The sequence below is a fragment of the Monodelphis domestica genome, chromosome 8 (assembly GCF_027887165.1).
Source record: "Monodelphis domestica isolate mMonDom1 chromosome 8, mMonDom1.pri, whole genome shotgun sequence".
Classification (NCBI taxonomy): domain Eukaryota; kingdom Metazoa; phylum Chordata; class Mammalia; order Didelphimorphia; family Didelphidae; genus Monodelphis; species Monodelphis domestica.
The window spans coordinates 259,473,576-259,487,347 of NC_077234.1; the positions used below are offsets into that span (position 1 = coordinate 259,473,576).

Here is a 13,772-nt window from a genome sequence, read left to right on the forward strand (position 1 = left end):
GTTAGGCTCTGCAGCAAGCCCTAGAAATACCAACCAACCAACCAACCCACCCAACAAAGCCCCCAACAGAAAAGGCCCCTTGTGCAAGGAGCTTACATTCTAGTGGGAGAGACCAGACCCCAACAGAAATCGATACATACTGAAGCATCACTAATGTGGAAGGAGCCTGGTACGGTCTCCTGCAGATGGTGCCATCTAGGCTGCTTTTGAAGGCAGCCGGAGATTCCAAGAGGCAGTACTAAATAGAGAAAACATTGTAAGCACGAGGAACGGTCAATGCGGAAGCATGAAGAGAGCAGATGGGCATATGGATGGGGAATAGCAAGCGGGATAGGATGGTTTATCCTCACACTAACCCTGGGAGAGGCATGCTATTATCATCCTCATTTTACACTTGAGGAACCTGAGGCACACAGAGGTTAAACGGTTTCCCCAGAATCCCATAGCTAATAAGTGGCTGAGGCCATTTTTGATCTCAGACTTGACTTCGAGATGAATGTGCACAAAGATACTTTCTGATCTCCGATTTGACTTCAGGAACAGTATTCTATCCACTGCATCACTTAGCTTTCTTTGAAGGAGGGCGGAAAGTAGAGCTAATGCAGGGAAAAGTAATGAGGCATAGAGGGATTATAGAAACCAATGAGAGGTAGAGATTACAAGAGATTGGAAAAGATGGAATGATAAAAGAGTATGGTCACATGAAGGAATTTCAGAGGTAATGAGCACTCAAGTTGAATATTTATAGGTGACAGGAAGATCGAGACTGGATTTCTCTGAACCTGAATTGAGTAGATGAATAGATTATGAAAACTGAGCAGAGTGAAGAACTGGAAAGTTGAGGCATATATATGAGAGGAGGCATCCGAACACATGTGATGCACCTTTCTGAAAAGAAAATATTTGTAATCAACTATCGTGACTAGGGAAATAACCCCAAAGGGCCATCGAGCTGTGCATACCCTTTGACTCAGTAATACCACTACTGGGTCTGTATCCAAAAGGGATAATAAAAAAGGGGAAAGGATCTACTGGTACAAAACTATTGATGGCAGCTCTTTTTAGCTGAACTAACTGTGGCATATGATGGAGGGCTGTTGTATTATCAAAAATAATCAAGATGATTTCAGAAAAAGCTGGGAAATCTACAGGATCCGAGTTAGAGAGAAATAAGCTGAATTGGGAGAGCATCAAACACAACAATAGCAATATTGTATGCTGATGATCTGTGAAAATGTGGCTATTCTCAGCAATGCAATGATCTGGGACAATCCTGAAAGACAGGATGGGGAATGCTATACGTCTTCAAAGAAAGATGTCGTCTTTCATATGGTTTTATTTTGGAGTTTTGGTTGTGTGTGAGTTTGCTCTTACAACAGTGACCAATATGGAACTGTATTTTAATGACAATGAAATAAAATTTTAAATATATATATTGACTTCTAAGTGAGTAAACACAATAGTTATATGTTTCTTCTTCTAGACATTCAAAGGATATGGAACTGGTTAGATGCTGTAATCACGTTGTTCAAAAGAGCAAGGAACCTTGTGGAAACCATAAACTAAATGTAGATCAAGACATTGTGCAACAATTTGCCCAGCTCTGTATTATTATCTTTCTCTTAGAATTTTGACTTAGATTAGAAAAATGGGAAAAAAATATTTTTCTCCCCTCGACAAAGGCCTGGGGGATTATGGAGGAGGGGGGCACAAAGGTCTGGTAGAATTCATTTAGAGGGAGGAAGAAGGACATTTCACTCAGAAAATACAGTGTGAAAGGCAGCATGCTTGCAGTCAGGAGAGAACTGGTCTACCGGACAGGTAGGGCAGTCTGTGTTCAATTACTGTGCTACATATTGCCTGCGATTCTGGCAAATTACTTAAACTATGAGTAGGTTTAGGCAATGCCTATGACTAAATAGGTTAAAGAATATTTGACAGTCTTCATTAGAGAAGTGGTTCTTCAACATGAAGTGCAAGTCATAAAAAGTGTGATCAGGAACAATATTAATGTGCGTCTTACGTTGCCTTGGGCGCCTGGACGACCAAAACGTTAGCTGATGATCAGTTACGGAAATGAAATTACGCGCAGGCAAACATACCTGCAATCGCTGAAATCTTCCCAAGCACATACAGATATTTTGTGCCAAAAGTTTCATTTTCAGGAATCGGCCATTATTATGAAGATAAAAGCCACTCCGGAAATGACAAAGTAAAACATGCGCGTGTCTTGGAAGTAGAGTAATCTTTAAACTCCTTTTCTAATTACAGCCAACAGTGGAACTCTTCAACTAAGCTGATGGATATCAGCAGGTCCCTGAGGGATAATACTGAGTGCTTTTCTTCAATCTGCTCTGAATGTTTCAAATGATGGGCTTTCTACCACTTCTCTGAGAGGCTGTGTCAGGTCACATGAACACATTTCCAGACATTTCTGCCTGGATTGTAAAATCTCTGAGATATCTTTTTATTTGTAGACAATTTAGATTTTTCCTTTAATCTTTGAAAGTCATCTTTGAAAATCTATGGTCATTCCATTATATGTGATTCCATTTCCAACAGCTAAATAAAGCTCTTAGGTTATTCGCTAACCTTTTATTTCTCCTCACTGAATGCCGAATCCTAAAAAATAAAGCAGTGACTCAAACTGTAAATGCTGTGAAAAGTAGTTCACTCCTGACGTTTTCATATACGTAGGAAGAAAACCATATTAATTCTTTACCGAGTCTGAGCGGATGTCCTTCATCTCAACCAACCGTCACATGAAAGACATAGAAAAGTCCTTACCTCAAAGAATCAAGACACAAGCTCCTTCTCCTATTTTGCTATGAAACAGGGCCACTGCAGCTCTGCACTTGTTTGGTGGTATGCCATTAGCACAGTAGATTTCCACTTCAGTTCGCTAAATTATTTAGATATTTTGAGAAAGTCTCTTCTATTAAGTGGTTCATTTCCATAGCGATTTTATGAATGATCCCAATAGAGTGGTGGAGAGAGCAGTCTCTGGCTTGAGATGCCATGTTTGTCCAACCCTAAATCTCACTGGTTTTATTTTCTGCCTTATTGCATGCAATTTGCTTCCTCTCTCAATATCTTTTTCACATCATTACTTCTTTTCAGGTTTCTCTCATTAGGTGTTTGGGGGAATCTTGCTCCAATGGAATGGATTATGTACACTTAAAATGTAAATTGAACAACCCGCCATTCCTCTCTTAAGGGATTCTAGAATTATTTAGATATTGCAAATGTGAAATGTACGTTAGATGTACCATGTCAATAAAAGTTTCACTTGGGTGTATAACGTGGTAAAGCTAGAGACCTCCAGTCAACTGAAAGCTCTCTTTTATAATTTGGTGGGAACTCTTTTTGCATGGAGGGTGGTTGGCCTTAACCCTAGGGAGCTGCGCGAAGCCTGTGCTGCTTTCATTTCTTGTGCTAAAGCTTTGTGCTAAAGTTGCTCTGATCCCTGGATAGTTAAGATCGTAGCCTTCTTTTCTTTCTAAAGCAACAACCAAGTGTCTTCTTGGTAGCAACCTCGTGCAGAGTTATAGAGAAGGCCTTTATAGAAACTTATGAGTAAATAAATAGAATCCTCAAATGATTTTTCAAGGCTTTAGGGACTGATTTAATTCCTAGGCATCTAGCTTAATTTGTATATGTTCAGTCACATGGACAAATGTACTGGATTTTCTTGCCTGTGAAACTTTATCTAGTTTTTAATCCAGAAAATGGTGCTCACACACATTAAGTAAAACAAAAAAAATTCCAAGTGATCATTTTATCTCCTTTTCCTCAGAGTACTGTGAATTGAGTACAGTATGTTTCACACATTACTAACCTTGAGAAGATTAGCACAAATTAAGTTTCACATTAAGCTGCCTAAAGCCATGAATAGGAAAGTAGGCTCCAGGGCATTAGATTAATTGTGCTAAAAATATATTCATGCTATTTGTGTCGCCTACATGTAGCAAAAATTCATTTCAAAAATATCAACAAATTCATTTCTATCACTTGCCAGTTCATTCATGAATTTGAGAGTCAAAAACGTTGATCTGAAACAAACTGACGTTTTTCTTACTCATTCCGATTCCCCCTCTATTATGTTGGTCTATATTTGATAGATGTTTGCTACCCAATATTTCCTTCTTTTATTTAAGTACGTTGTCTTGTTGATAATTGTTTCATGAATTATTTAAAATTGGTCAGAAATCATTCTTGCTTCCAAGTTGGAGGGAAGATATGAATACCAAAAACACAGTAAGATTATGCATAAAAGTTTCAACGGGCAAGGTCGCTTCTCTTTTTCCTTGTCCTCATTTATGTATTTTATTGCTACAGAGGAGTATAATCATTTAAATTCTAAATATAAAATAAGTTTGAAGAGAAACTGGAAATTGTTGTGGCTCTCCAAAACTAATTTAGAATAATCAGCACTGCTTTAATACATCTCTGCGATTATTCCTTTAATGTTCTAGGATCCCATAAGATCCAGCCATTGTAGTTGTTCTTGGTTATTTTCTCCCTTGGGGAATTTAAGCAATGACCATACTAAAAAGTTTTAAACCTAGGAAACAACGTGCTCTGACACTGAAACTCATTTCTGGATCATCGGGAGCATATTTTCCCAAATGTCCTGAGATTGTATATAGACCATTGACTGTATTTGTGTTTCATTTCAGTTAATTATTCAATTTTGATTGTATAACCTCCCTGAGACATGGATTTTCTAATTCCTCTATCTCTCCTCTGGATGGGGTTAATTTGGTATTTGAATTGTTAATCTGTCTTGATTATTATGAGGCTTAACTCATAGAATTCCATTCCAGAGGCTGGAAATAGATAATTCACACAGCGAAAAGAAAATCACTAGTCCATTTGAATGCTAATTACAATGCCAGTCCTGTATACTGTATCAAAATTTAGCATAAACATGGTCATCAGGGGAGAATGAAAAGACCATTAAAATACTCCCCAGGAGACTGTTAGAGCCTATACTGACACTCAAGAAAGAAGTAAAAGGGGGTTAGCTGGACTGAATCCATTTTTGCTTGTTAATTTCAAATATACTTTCCAACTAAAAGTTGGTTATGATCACAAACCGAACAAAAAATAATAAAAAGAAGTAACAAAGAATTCATATAAGACAAGAGATACTTGACTCAAAAGAGAGAATACAGTGCAAGATGAAGACAGGCTGTGCTTGTGTAAGAATTTTTTCTATCCAAAGAAAATTAAAAGGATATTTGACAGTTTACCACAAAGAGTTTTCTAAAAACGTTAGTCTTTTCCCTCTGCCATATAGCTCGTTTGTACTTAAAATGCAATTTGGCTCTTCTGGAACACATTAAATAGTTAAAATAGGGTTTAATTTTGAAATCTGACTAATATAATCTCTGGAAAGGCATTAAAGTCATAAAAATTGATTCAGAACATGCAGTTATTTTAACATCAACAGAAAGAAGTAGCCACAGTGTCTTAGTAATTTCATGTGTGTGAAAGGGCTTCGTTTTAAAATATATCAGAATATAGAATATTAGCATTTAAAGAGACATTAGACACCGTCCAGGCCAACTTCCTTATTTGGTAGATGAGGAATTTCTCTGACGTAAATAAAAGTTACATAGTTGGCCAAAAGTCATTGAATTCAGGAGCAAGCTCTTTCCACTAGGACAGGTACAATGGGCTGGGCAGGATTAATGCTAGTTTAAGTCTGATGCTGAAATAAAATGAGACCTATAAATCATTTCTATCGGTCATTTTATGGATCAGTTGATAAAAGGTTTGTTTTGCTGTAGACCAAATAAACAAGGATATCATACGTAGCTGAGGCAGACTTGGTTCCCTTCATCTTCACACAGAAATTTGTTTGGTTGACATGGTTGGGTGTGTTGACTAAGATGGCATTGAGATCCATGCCAGATCTGAAGAAATCTTTATATGCTCTTTGGTAACCAGGAAACTTCATCCACAGAGGCTTGAACCTAAGTCTCTAGAACAAACCAAGTCGTAAAGACAGCTTCCTTGTACTTACCCACTTATCTGGGGTATACTTTTACTCAGAATTCAGAAAAACTCTTATAGAGACATAATAAGCCAAGAGGTAGTATCAGGAGAGGACAATGTTAAAAATGCCTACTAGAGAGAAGAGAAATCAAGAAGAATGTGCTAGAGAGTTAAAAGCTGTGGAAAGATCAAGAAGGATTAGGATGGTCATAGGATTTGACAATTAATGATCATTATTAATTGTGTAGAGAGCATTTCCCATAGAATGATTAGAGCAGAACAGAGACTACAAAGAGTTAAGAGGGGGAAAGAAGGGCAGCTAGGTGGCACAGTGGATAGAGCTCTGGGCATAAAGTCAGGGAGACCCAAGTTTAACTTCAGCTTCAGAACAAGTGTTATCCTGGACAAATCACCCATTCCTGTTTGTCTCAGTTTCCTCATCTGTAAGATAAGTTGGAGAAAAAATTGGCAAACTATTCTAGTATCTTTGCTAAGAAAAATTAAAAAGGAATTATGAAGAATTGTCCATAACTAAAACAGTTCAACACCACCACCAAAAAGAGGAAGAGAAGTAAAGGCTCTTACCATAGTTGTACTTCTCAAGGACTCTCAAGGAGTCTAGGCTCTATGGCAGTGATGGTGAACCTTTTAGAGACTGTGTGCCATGCCATGCTACCCACCCCCCCATACTGAATGTAACCCACACAGCCAAGGGAGGGAAGAAGGCAGGCAAGTGGCCTGAGCTCTTCAAAAGGTGAGGGTGGAGATGGGGAATGGAGTGACTCAAGTGCTCCACTCAAAGGATGGAGTAAGTGCTTCCATTGGCCTGCTGGGCAGAGGGGTGGGGTGGTGCAGTAGAGAGGGGGAAGGGAGCAGCTCCACCTGAGTCCCTCTGCCTTTCTAGTAATTCACTCTGGCAGGAGAGCGTGCCCATATCAACTTTGGCACGTATACCATAGGTTCACCATTATGGCTCTAGGGTGTAAGCTTAAGGGCCAAGCAGGTGATGCAGGGAAAAAGTACACCTTAGTCAGTGAGACCTGAATTCAAATTAGGTCTCTGATTTTTACCAACAATGTAACGCAGAGTGAATCACTTTATCTCTGTTTCCTCACCTGTATAAAGTGGAGATTATCATAGCACTTACTGTCCAGGACTGTTGTGATGACCAAGTAAGGTAATGATTATAAAGCACTTGGCACAGTCTGGCACAAAGCACTCTACAAATGTCAGTTATTAGGAGCCCTGGACGCATTTGTGGGCAGAGAGTGACTGAAAATTAGTGAGAGAATAGGGCTGATGCAGTGTTCTGAGAAGATGGGAGGCAAGAGGGCCACTTTTGCATGGGGCACAACCAATGCAAAGAAAGTGAGATGATGGATGGAGCATTGTATGTGAAGAAAGATGGGGACGGTTTAGCTGTGTGAGAGGGTAAGCAGTGTTCCGTGATGCCAGAAAGGTAAATTAGAAGCCAAACAGAAGAGTTTATCATACAAAGCTAGCAGGGTGAGCCGAGTATTCGAGTAAAATGGTCAGATGGACACTCCAGGGAAATTAGAGTGATAGCAGTAGGGAAAATGGACCAGAATGGGGAAAGGCATGAGACAAGGAGACCAATTATGAAGCTGTCGCTATAATGAAAGGGAGGCTATGCAGTGCGAGAGAGCGTAACTCTTAGGTGCACTTGAGTCCAAATATACCAAATCCCCCTCTGCCTCCTCCACTTGACTTTTCACCTTATTAATTATCTCCCATTGAATTCAGAGGCAATCAAGGGGGCACATTCTGAGATTTCCTCATCAATTATTAAAAATGCAAAAATCTAACTCGTTATTTAATTAGCTCTTTGCTGCCACACTGGTTTATAACAGCCACAGAAACCTCCTTTCCCATCAATGCTTCCTCTCTCAGGTTAGGCAGAGATCGATGTTACTAGCTGAATAATTTATCAGCCTCAGGAATATCTGGGTGCAGTCCCACCTCTGACACGTACTGGCTCTGGGAATCTGGGTAAGTAACTAAATGTCCGGGTGCTGTAGGCAGAGCAGTGCAGGTAAAAAAGGTCTCTTTTCTTTCGCAGAGAGCACCCTACAGAGATAACGTCCCGAGTCGGGCTAGACATACAGAATACATAAAGGGAAAAGAGTCAATGCGACAAAATAGCGGCCCATCAATTCACTTAGCAAATTGTGGCACATGGATATGCCTCAGTATTGCTGTGGTGTTAGAAATGATGAGAGTGATGAATACCGAGAAGCCCAGAACGAGGGATGCGAACTCATGTAGAGTGGGACAAAGCTCAGTGAAAGACACAACCTATCAGTGGCTGTAACAATGTCTGGGTGGACCTCATTTTATGCAAGCAATATATTCCAGGACCCTTCATGTAAGTTGAAAATACAAGCATGCTAGTAAACCTCATTATTTAATAAGTATTTCTTATCCAACCACACCTAGATATTTTACGATTTACATTGTCGGGGTTAACAGCATCCGTATTCTTGCTCTCCTGGGGCCATTATTAATATTTAAGCACCATTAATGAAACAACGAGAAGTATTGCCCTGACAGTGACACGACTTTTTAAAAGTGAGAGTCTTGGTCAAAGACTGATGTAGGTGCAAATGTTCAGTGCAAAACCTTGTAATGATTTACTCTAGTGCTGCTCAGCATGAAAATGAGCATGATTGGGTGAACTGCTGTGAGACCTGATGCTTCTTGGGGAAAAGCGCAGATTTAGTGCACAATTAAAAATGTTTATTTTACGTATTTTTTGCCTTTAAATATGTATTTATTTGTTGACTGTCAGTTATGTATATCTAAATTTGTGGGTTGAGTGTGTGCCAAACGCAGTCCTACTGGAAATAGGGAGAACAACCATACATTAAACAAAATGAAAAGTAACTATTTCACAGTTATAAGGAAATTTATTAATTAAATTCAACTTCCTCTTCCTCTTCTCCTTTCAATACTGGGAAATCCATAAATGTTTTAGATAGCGCATTTATCTTGCTTTATTTATCTAAATTATGCTGTTTTTTCCCCTTTTTCTTTTCTTTAAAATATCTGTTATATTGCATGCATCTCTAGAAAGGGGAGAGGGAAAGAGTCACTGAGGGAAACTGGTGATATAAAAATCCCCAAATGCAGCAATAAAAACTTGAAACGTCACAGCTAGTCATGCCTATCCAATAGCTCTACCTTCTGACTATTCTAGTATAATGGAGCCACAGGCCAACCATTCAGTTTTTTGAAGTTGGCAATTAAAGTCTTGGGAGTTTTCCCCACAATACTTTCTCTATAAAATTATTTAAATTTATTTTTCTGAAATTGACTCGAAATTCTCTTAAAAGCCATTGGTTAACTCTCCAGGTTTCGCACAAATGCTTTCCCCATAACAATTAATTCACCAAGATTTCTCAGGAAGTTTTTTAGTCTTCTCTCTGTGTCATACAGAGATGCTCATAGATGACGTTCTTAAAGATTGTACTCCCTTTTTTCTCAATGAGATGAGCTAGTTAATACCAAGTTATTACTACATGAGGTTAAATCAGTTTACTACCTGAGCCACCCACAGGACAACAGAATCAATAGAAATGACAAAGAGAGGATTGATAAAATTTTATAACTGGATGGGTATAGAAAGGGAAGAATCAAAGATGATTCAAATTTTTGAACCTTGGATAAATATGGTAATGACTTTCATAGAAAAGTAAGAAGAGAAATGACTTAAGGAAAAATTATGGAAGGTATTTTGGACCTAGACTTGAGTTTGAGGGAATCGTGGGGAGAGGGGCAGCAAAATCACTTGATTAAAATAACACTGTAAATACTCTTTCTTTTAAAATTAAAAAAAGTTTTTATTGTTTTTTTCAGTTACATGTAGAAACAATTTTAAACAATTATTTTCTGACATTTTGTAATACAGCTTCCCTCCCTCCCCTTCTTCCTCTATGAGACAGTAAATGAACTAATAGAGGTTAAACCAGTGTTGTCATGTGATGCACATTTCCATATTCCTTATGCTGTCAAAGAAGACACATATTATATATACAGAAAAAAAATCATGGAGGAAATAAAATGAAGAAAAAAAATTAGATACTTCAAACTGTGTCCTGACTCCAACAGCTGTGAATAGCTTTTTCAGTTATGTGTTGCTTGGGGTTATCTTGAATCCTTGTATTGCTGAATAATAGCTTAGTACTGCACAACTGATAAAATTGCAATATTGCTGTTATTATATATGATGTTCTCCTTTTGCTCACTTTATTGAAAGTATTCTTTAAGAAACAATCAACCCTTTCTTTCTGTCTTCTAATCAGTACTAAGCATGGGTCGAGGCAGAAGAGAGGTAAAGGTTATGCATTTGGGGTTAAGAGACTTGCCCAGAGTCTGAACAACTCACAAGTGGGAGGACAGACTGGACCCAAGACCTCCTTGTATCTCGACCTGTCTCTCTATTCACTGAGACACCGAGATGCCCCTGTTGCAAATACCCTTAAGGAAAGTTTCACAAAGTATGGAGGAGACAGAGATGAATTCCATCTGGGATGATCAAAGATGTTATGAGAGTGACATTTCAATTTCACATTGAAAGATGAATAGTAGCTGGATACACAGAATGGGTGAGGGTATGCCACATATTAAGATGTCAGAAACAAAATCAGGGAGGCAAAAAGGGGACGGGGATAACTATTGTAGGATATACATTGGAAAATAGTGCTAGAAAAGTAAAATCAGGAGGCAGCCATAAAGGGCTTTGGATGATACTCCAAATAAAGTTGAATTTTTATATGATTGGGAACAGGGAGCTAATGATGCCTATTGAACAAGTAAACAAAGTGATAAATACTATGCATTAAGATTAAGTTGATAGTGGTACATAGGATGGATTGAAATGGAAAAGAATGGAAGAAAAATTAAGAAAAAGGAAATCTAAAAAGATATTTAGAAAAAACCCACTTTTTTCCAGGCTTAGTTTAGTCTTTTAAGACTAAATGACATTAATGGTTTTTTATCATGCCATTTCCTTCAATAGCTTTTTTAGGGTTTCCTGAAAATCTGTAGCATAACATAAGTATGTGAATGAATCCTCACTTTCCATCATTCATGCACTGTTCAATGTGCTTTGAGATGTATTTCTAGGAATGGGAATGGATTGAGGTTGATTTGATCACACTCACATCCCCTGAAAATGCTCAAGATGATGGATCGGCTTATAAAATGGCTAGATAGGGTGCATAGTTGGTGGCCATGGAATAAAATAAAGCCAATTAGCCTACATGCACATCACACTCATCTTTTATTTCATTAGTACAACTACATACTGCTAATCAACGACACAATGCACAGTGATGGGAATATGAGCCACAATATTTAACACACTGAGAGCTTTACAAATGACTTGTTTCAATTTCACAAGACATAGATTTAGTCTAATTATTCTAATTTCTTTGATGGTTTTAATGTAAAATATGAGTGAAATGGAGAAACTGGATCGTGAGGGCCCAGTAATTAGAGAATATGAAGAATTAGAGAATACTCTGATTTCTTGTATCTCAGCTATTTTTCAGGCTACTTCCAATTCATCCATAAGTGGAGACTTGATGAACCTTCTTATGACAAGGACTTGTCTTGTGGGACTTGTGTTTGGTGCTGATGAAGAGTCATCTGGTTGTGGATTGAGAGAGAAGCTGATGTGGTAGGAGATGCCAAACCAGAATTGAGTTAGCATGGAAAGGGATTGATAGTCCTTCCATTGAGCCTCTTCCATGGTTTTGGGTGGGCCTTTCCTTCCACTGAAAGAGCTTTCTAAGCTTTCCAATACCAAATTGGCAGGAAAGTGATGGGGAAATGGTAGGAAATGCCACATCTGGCCAGCCACACTCCTGAGAGCTGAGCGTTGCTGTCTGTTTTCCATGGAGGGGGGCAGCCTCTGGGCTAAGGCTAATGTTAGCTCCCTCTGAAAGTGCCCAGTGCTTGCCAGGCTGCCAAACTTGTTTGCATGGAGCTTTCCTTCTGTTTCTTTGAAACTGCTTTAAAACCAGAGCACTTCATAACAAAGCACTTCCACAGAAGGGCTGTGGAAGAGTAGATGCTTTAGCTTCCACCCACTGTCCATGGTGCTTATTTCTTTTGTGTGGATTCTCCATCCCAAATAAATAAGTGTCCGGAAACAGGACTGACCAGATTACCACTTGATGAAGTTATAAAGTCACAAGAGCGAGAGGAGGCTTTCTTTCCTTCAGAAAACAATATGCTCATCCCCTCAGATCTGGAGGTACAGGAGGAGGTTTCTAGGAGCTAGAGTCGTGGCTAATGACAGCAGAACCTGTGAAAAAAGGGGCTCAGGGAGCATGGCAACTTCAGGAATTTCTTCTGAATGTAATTGATCCTTGGAGGATAGTCAAGGGTTATGCCAAAGGAGAACTTCTTGAAGGTCCAGGAGCTTAGTTATCGCTTAGTCTTGGGTGTCCTCTTTATTTTTTCCTGTTAAACTTTGTTTATTGCATTTGAAGCTACTAGGCTCTTTCATGTGCTCACGGGAAGATTGTGATTTTCAATATGAATTGTTTGTTTTATTCTTGCTATACCCTGCCTGTAACAATTGGAGTTTTTCTATAACAATTGTTCTTGTTACATCTTCTCAGTAAATACTCCTTTCTAAAAACCAATGGAGTTGAACTGACTGATTAAAGCTGGGGAGCAAGCTGGTTGCAAGCAACAATATTAGAAGACAATTTCTCAGAGATTTCACGTACCAGAAGGCCGTGTTAGTGAAGACATGGCACATGTGCCGTGCTGTGCCAGAGAGGGCTGCTCCATTCCCCCTCTCCACAGGGCCTGAGGACTGTCCAGCAGCCCAAACTGAGCACTTCCTCCTTCCTCTGTGTAAGGTAATTTGGAGTGCTCACAGGCAGCTTGAAGGTGCAGTTTGGGTATGTAATCTCTAAAGGGTTCATCAACACTACCTTAAGGGGAGAAATTTTTAGTTTTCTCCATGGGACATCATTTCCCAGTGCATATGTGAATTAGTCAGGTTAGCCAAAGGAGAGTACAGCACAAATATCTTAAAATATAGACTTGTGCCTGTGAAATTTCATGGACAAAAATATTATTCTCAGCTTGCATATGATAAAATTGTAGCATCAGAGACATTGAGCAACTTGTTCACAGCCACAAGGAAAACCAAATAAAGATTAAATTTTACATATTTCTGAATTCAACACATTATGTACCAGATTCTACTGTAGCTTCAGAATTGATGGTTAAATTTTATATTTTTAGATGCTTCAATATGGAAAACATTTTATCAGACTAAAAAAAAATCAGAACCCCCCAAGGACAGCCTGATTTGGTAGATGAAAATTATGATGGAAATCAATACATCCTAGAATGTTTACTGATAAAATTATGTCTTTTTATATGGCTCTCATGAAGTTAGCAATTTAGGATGAAGTCAGGTATTTTTTTTCCTACAGAAATTTATGACAAAAGGGGAAAATGTTATTTATCCAATAGAGAAAATTGTGTCTGATAGCTTTAAAAATGGTACTAATTGTGGAAGAAAATATTGTATGCCAAGTTAGCACCTTAAAAGAACTCACATTCAATATTTTAGCTTTGCATTTGCTCTAAATACAAACAAAACCCTGCAGTATTTGTGACCTTGAAAAATCTCTTTGGGCTTCACTGAGTTTTAAAGTCTTAAATCAAGATTCTGCCACAAGGAGATAATTTTTGCAAGAATGATAACCTGCAGATAAGGT

At 38.5% G+C, this 13,772-nt stretch overlaps 1 long non-coding RNA gene across 2 annotated transcripts in view; it reads left to right on the plus strand.

Annotated features, from left to right (window-relative positions):
* LOC130455882 (uncharacterized) overlaps positions 1 to 11,386 on the plus strand; it is a 100,145-nt gene extending 88,759 nt beyond the window's left edge. For both annotated transcript variants that reach the window (XR_008914087.1, XR_008914088.1), the window contains exon 3: positions 8,084 to 11,386. This is a non-coding gene — a long non-coding RNA (uncharacterized LOC130455882). The remainder of the gene's footprint in view (positions 1 to 8,083) is intronic.
* The last annotated feature ends 2,386 nt before the right edge of the window (positions 11,387 to 13,772 follow it).